This window comes from Dasypus novemcinctus, chromosome 1 (genome assembly GCF_030445035.2).
Source record: "Dasypus novemcinctus isolate mDasNov1 chromosome 1, mDasNov1.1.hap2, whole genome shotgun sequence".
In the NCBI taxonomy this organism is placed as follows: domain Eukaryota; kingdom Metazoa; phylum Chordata; class Mammalia; order Cingulata; family Dasypodidae; genus Dasypus; species Dasypus novemcinctus.
The window spans coordinates 35,149,175-35,154,810 of record NC_080673.1 but is presented as its reverse complement, the minus strand read 5'-3'; the positions used below and the strand labels follow the sequence as shown (position 1 = coordinate 35,154,810).

The window sequence follows — 5,636 nt, the reverse complement described above, 5'->3', positions numbered from 1 at the left end:
CAGATGACTCCATAAGAGAATACTACCAAACCTTCCAAAAAGACCTAAATCCAACTCTGCTCAAACTCTTCCATAAATTTGTAGAGGAGGAACACACCTTAATCCATGCTATGAGGCCCAAAACACCCTCATACCAAAGCCAGAAGAAGATACAACAAGAAAAGAACTAACTCTTGTGCATAAAGATGTGAAAATCCTCAGCAAATTACTAGCAAACTGAATCCAACATCAAAGTAAAAGAATTATACACTACGATCAAGTGGGATTTATTCCTGGTATGCAAGGGCAGTTTTTTTTTGTTATTTTGTCCAATAATTTTTTTAAATCACTGAATCAAACCATATTCTTCTTTAAAAATTCTGTATGCATAACTTAAAACAAATGAAGTCAATTAAAACAAGATGGGTATATCATCTATTCTGTTGAAGAAGTCAATATATAGCTCCAGTATGATTTGTTGAAGACTGGTTCTTCATAAGTAATTTCCTTTTCTCTTTGCCCAGTTCTGTCAAGATGGTAACTCTATTTTCATTTTGAATATCTTGTCTTGAAGAGTTTGCTGCCATCTTCCTATTTTCTATTTCAATTATGTTCAGTGGCAATTGGTCAGCACTTTACAATCATCTGGACTAGCGATGTGACAGAGCTGGACAAAGCGTATCAGGACGGTCCCGGCTGGTGGGAGTACAGGACGTGCAGCAGTATGGCCTAGGCTGCAGCCAAGACGATGGCAGGGAGGTGGTGTGAAAAGTGTTTGGAGGTTAGGTCGGAGAGAAGGCTGCTGCCCCAAAACACAAGGACGTCCGGGACTGAAGTGCAGTCGGACCGCCGTTCTCAGAGCAAGGGCGAAAACTAGCAGAAAGCTCCAATGTGCCGCACTCCACACTCCTGCCTGCTGCAAAGGTGGTTTAACATAAGAAAATCATTTAATGTAATACACCACAAAACAGAATGAAAGAAAGACAAACACATGACTATCTCCATTGATGCAGAAAAGTCATTTGAAAAACTTCAGCATCTCTTTTTCATAAAATCAGCTAGAACACTAGGAATATGAGGAAACTTCTTCAATATGGTAAACGGCATATAAAAGCCCACAGCTAACATCTTACTTAATGATGAAAGACTGAGAGCTTTCTCTCTAAGAACAGCAACAAGACAAGGATGTCCATTATAATATTTAACATTGTACTGGAAGACCTTGCCAAGGCAATTAGGCAAGAAAAAGAAATAAAAGGCATGCATATTAGAAAGGAAGAAGTAAAAATTTCCCTAATTGAAGATGATATGATCCTATATACAGAAAATCCTGAAAAATCCACAACAAAGTTCCTTTAGGTAATAAATGAAATCAGCAAAGTGGTGGGGTACAAAATCAACACCCCAAAATCAGTAGTTTCTATATACAAGCAATGAACAATCAGAGGAAGAAATCAAGAATCAAAATCCATTTACAATAGCAACTAAAAGAATAAAATAACTAGTAATAAATCTAACCAGGGATGTAAAGGACTTGTGCACAGAAAACTACTTTGTTAAAAGAAATCAAAGACCACTTATGTAAATGCAAGAACATATTGTGTTCATGGATTGCAAAACTAAATATTGTTAGCATGTCAATCCTACCCAAAGCGATTTATAGATTCAATACAATCCCAATAAAAATTCCAAAATACTTGCAGAAATAGAAAAGCCAATCATCAAATTTATAAGGAAAGCTAAAGGCCCCCAAATAAGCAAAATCATCATGAAATAGATGAATGGATTTAGAGGACTTATACATTCCGTTCTTAAAATTTATGACAAAACCACAGTCATCAAAACAGCATGGTACCTGCATATGGACAGACATATAGACCTATGAAATTGAATTGAGAGCTTAGAAATCAATGCTCACATTTATCACAAACTGATTTGTGACAAGGGTGAAAAGGCCACACAGTTGGGAAAGAATAGTGCTGGGAGAACAGACATCCTTAAGCAAAAGAAGTAAGGGGCCCCTATCTTATACAATATATAAAAATTAACCCAAAATGGATAAAATACATAAATATAAGAGCCAGAACTATCAAACCTCTAGAAGAAAATGTAGAGAAGCATCTTGAGGATTTTGTTTTCGACAATGGTTTCTTAGATTTTACATCCAAAGTAAAAGCAACAAAAGACAAATAGACAAAATGAAAAACTTTTGCACCTCAAAAGACTTCATTATGAAAACAAAATGACAGCCTATGCAATGAGATAAAATATTTGGAAACTACATATCTGATTAGGGTTTAATATCCAGAATATAAAAATGGGCAAAGACTTGAATAAACATCTCCCTAATTGAGATACACAAATGGCCAGAAAGCATGTGAAAAGATTCTCAACATCATGCAAATCTAAACTACAATGAGATACCATTTCACAACTATTAGAATGCTCGTTGTTAACAAAAACAATAAATTACAAGCATTGAAAAGGATGTGGAAAGAGAAGAACACTGGTTCTTTGCTGGTGGCAATGTAATATGGTACATCTGCTCTAGAAGACAGAATGGCAGTTCCTTAGAAAGTCAAGTATAAAATTACCATTTGACCTCGGAATCTGACTACTAGGTATAAACCCAGAAGACTTGAAATCAGGGACTTGAACAAATATTTGCACACTAATGTTCATAGTGGCATTATTCACAACTGCCAAAAATGAAAGTAAACCATGTGTCCATTAACTGATGAATGGATAAACATAATGTAGTATATACACTTATTAATCATCCATAAAATAGGATCAAGTACTAATACATGTGAAAACATGGATGAATCTTGAAAACATCATGCTGAGTGATTTAAGCCAGAAACAAAAAGACAACTATTGTATGACCTCACTGATATGACATAATTAGTATAGCCATAAAGTCAGAATCTAGAATGTAGGTTCAATGGGATGAGATCAGGATAGGCAATGGGAAGTTAAGTCTTAAAACGTATAAGCTTCCTATTTGGAACAATGGAAATATTTTAATAATGGATGGTGGTGATGGTAGCACAACATTGTTAATGTAATTAACTGCACTGAAATATATATATCTTAAAAGGGGAAATGATAGATTTTATATCATATATAAATATATATGGCAGCAGAATAAGAAATTTATAAAAATGTCCATGGAACCTCACTACACAAACCCTGGGTTAAATTACAGATTGTAGTGAATAGTACAATTACAAAAATATGCTTTCATCAACTATAACAGTGTTCCACACCACTGCAACATGTTAACAATAAGGCAGTAAATGGGAATCCTGTATTTTATACATTATTGCTCTATAAACCAATAATTTCTCTAATAAAGAAAAAATGGGTAAAAGACTTGAATATATATCTTTCCAAGTAAGTTACACCAATGGCCAAAAGCACATGAAAAGATGCTCAACATCACTAGCTATTAGGGAATTGCAAATAAATGCAACAGTTAGACACCATTACGCACTCATAAAATGACTAATTTTTTTTTAATGGAGAATTACAAGAGTTGAAGAGGATGTGGAGAAGTAGGAACACTCATTCATTGTTGTTGGGAATATAAAATGGTGCAGCCAGTGTGGAACACATTCTTGGAGTTCATCAGGAAGTGAGGTATAGAACTGCCATATAACTTGACCATTCCATTTCTAGTTCTACATCCAAAAGATTTAAAAGCAGGGACTAGAACAGATATTTGCACCCCAATGCTCATAACAGCATTATTCACAACTACCAAAAGATGAAAGTAACCCAAGTGTCCAGCAACTGATGAATGGATAAATAAAATATAGTACATACATGCCATACACAGGAATTAAGTCCTGATACATGTCACAACAAGGATGAATTTTGAAGACATCACAGTGAATTAAAGAAGCAGACACCAAAGGACAAATATTGTATGACCTTGCTGATATGAAATAATTACAGTAAGCAAACTCATAGAGTCAGAATCTAGAAAAACGTTTCCCAGAGGATGGAGTGAAGGTATAGAATGTCAGGTCAATGCATAAATTTTACAGTTTTTCTATTTGGGTTGATGGAAAAGTTTTGGTAATGAACAGCGGTGATGATAGCACAATGTTGTGAACGTAAGTAACAGCAGTCAATTATATATTTGAATGTGGTTAAAAGGGGAAAGGTTAGTTTGTATATGTGTTACTAGAATAAAAATTTTAAAAGTATAGGACAGTTCAACACAAACAGTGAACCTGATTGTAAATGATGGACAAATAGTACAATTATAAAAATATTCCCTCATGAATGTTACAAATGTACCACACTAAGGCATGGTGTCAATTTTTTGTAAACCGACAACTTTTCGAATAACAAAAAATTTAATATATGAGTAATTTAAGTTGACCAAATATCAGAGGCTTAAGCACATTTTTATCTAGATATTACTCTCACTTCTTCCTTTCTGCATGTAATAATTATTTCTATAATTTAGACTATTCAGTCAGTAATTAATATTCATTTGCACTGGCTATTTTAGATTTCCTTAATTAAAATTGCCTGGATTATCTTTGCTATATTCCAGAAGGAACTACTGGAGGGTAAATTTTTTTTTTTAAATATGGAACGCTTCACGAATTTGCGTGTCATCCTTGTGCAGGGGCTGTGCTAATCTTCTCTGTATTGTTCTAATTTTAGTATATGTGCTGCCAAAATGAGCACTGGAGTGTAAATTTTTAAATCCTTATTTGTATATTTGGAAAAGAGTGGCAGATTCCTGGCCTTTCTAGCTACTAAATTAGGACTATATTTTTATTAATGAAATTCCATCATAGAAATTAAATTCAGAAGGTCAGACAAATTTCTAATTTTACTCATATAAGTAAGGTAGCCAGATCCCCTAAACACTGACCTCATGTGTGCAAACTGTTTTTCCAGGTTTCCTCAGGCTGTGGATTCAAAATGGTAACTTTTAATGATAAAAATCTTTACTGACTTTTGACCCCTCCTTCACAATAAAGCATCTTAGCCTCCAACAAATTCTTCCTCACACTTGTGGGAGTCTCTGGGATTATTTTACATGTGCTTACGATCAGTCCACAAAGTTCTTCGATTCTGGTCCCTTTATCAATATTTGATATTTATTAAACCATTTTATTGTAGAACCTTCCCCACCTCCTGATGCTGGTGCCGTCTGTGAGAACATCTATGTGCTTTATAAGCTGTTCCTGTGGTGGAAAATTCTCTAGCTGTTAAAGCAACATAGAATTCCTTGGATATTCATTCTGACATAGTCATATTATGACCCAAACAGATTTGGGGATGTCTGGTGGTCTAAGTTGGCACTAATTTTGCCACAACATCTCACAGAGGCTCTTGTGAAATCATCTCCTTCATCATCTTCTGTTCTTTCTAAAGGTTTAACCATTGAATCAGAATCAAAGTCAGACAGCCACTATTCTGTCCTTCCTTTCTCCCGTTTCCCCCCAGGTACTCCTGCAAAACTCAACAATCAACCAACAATCTGTTGCCAACCATGATCATGAAAAACAACTTATTTTCCATCTTATACCCGTTTTGCAACCTAACTTTCAGTGTCTCTACCTAGTGGTTCCTTTCACATTCTGACATTTTTCTGAATCTTGACATGGACTTAAGAAATAATCACCATT

At 34.8% G+C, this 5,636-nt stretch overlaps 1 non-coding gene across 1 annotated transcript; it reads right to left on the bottom strand.

The window, feature by feature from the left end:
• Window positions 1–4,579: 4,579 nt before the first annotated feature.
• LOC111762401 (U6 spliceosomal RNA) lies at window positions 4,580–4,686 on the bottom strand. The gene has a single exon (XR_002795517.2). It is a non-coding gene; the product is annotated as a U6 spliceosomal RNA (small nuclear RNA).
• Window positions 4,687–5,636: the final 950 nt, after the last annotated feature.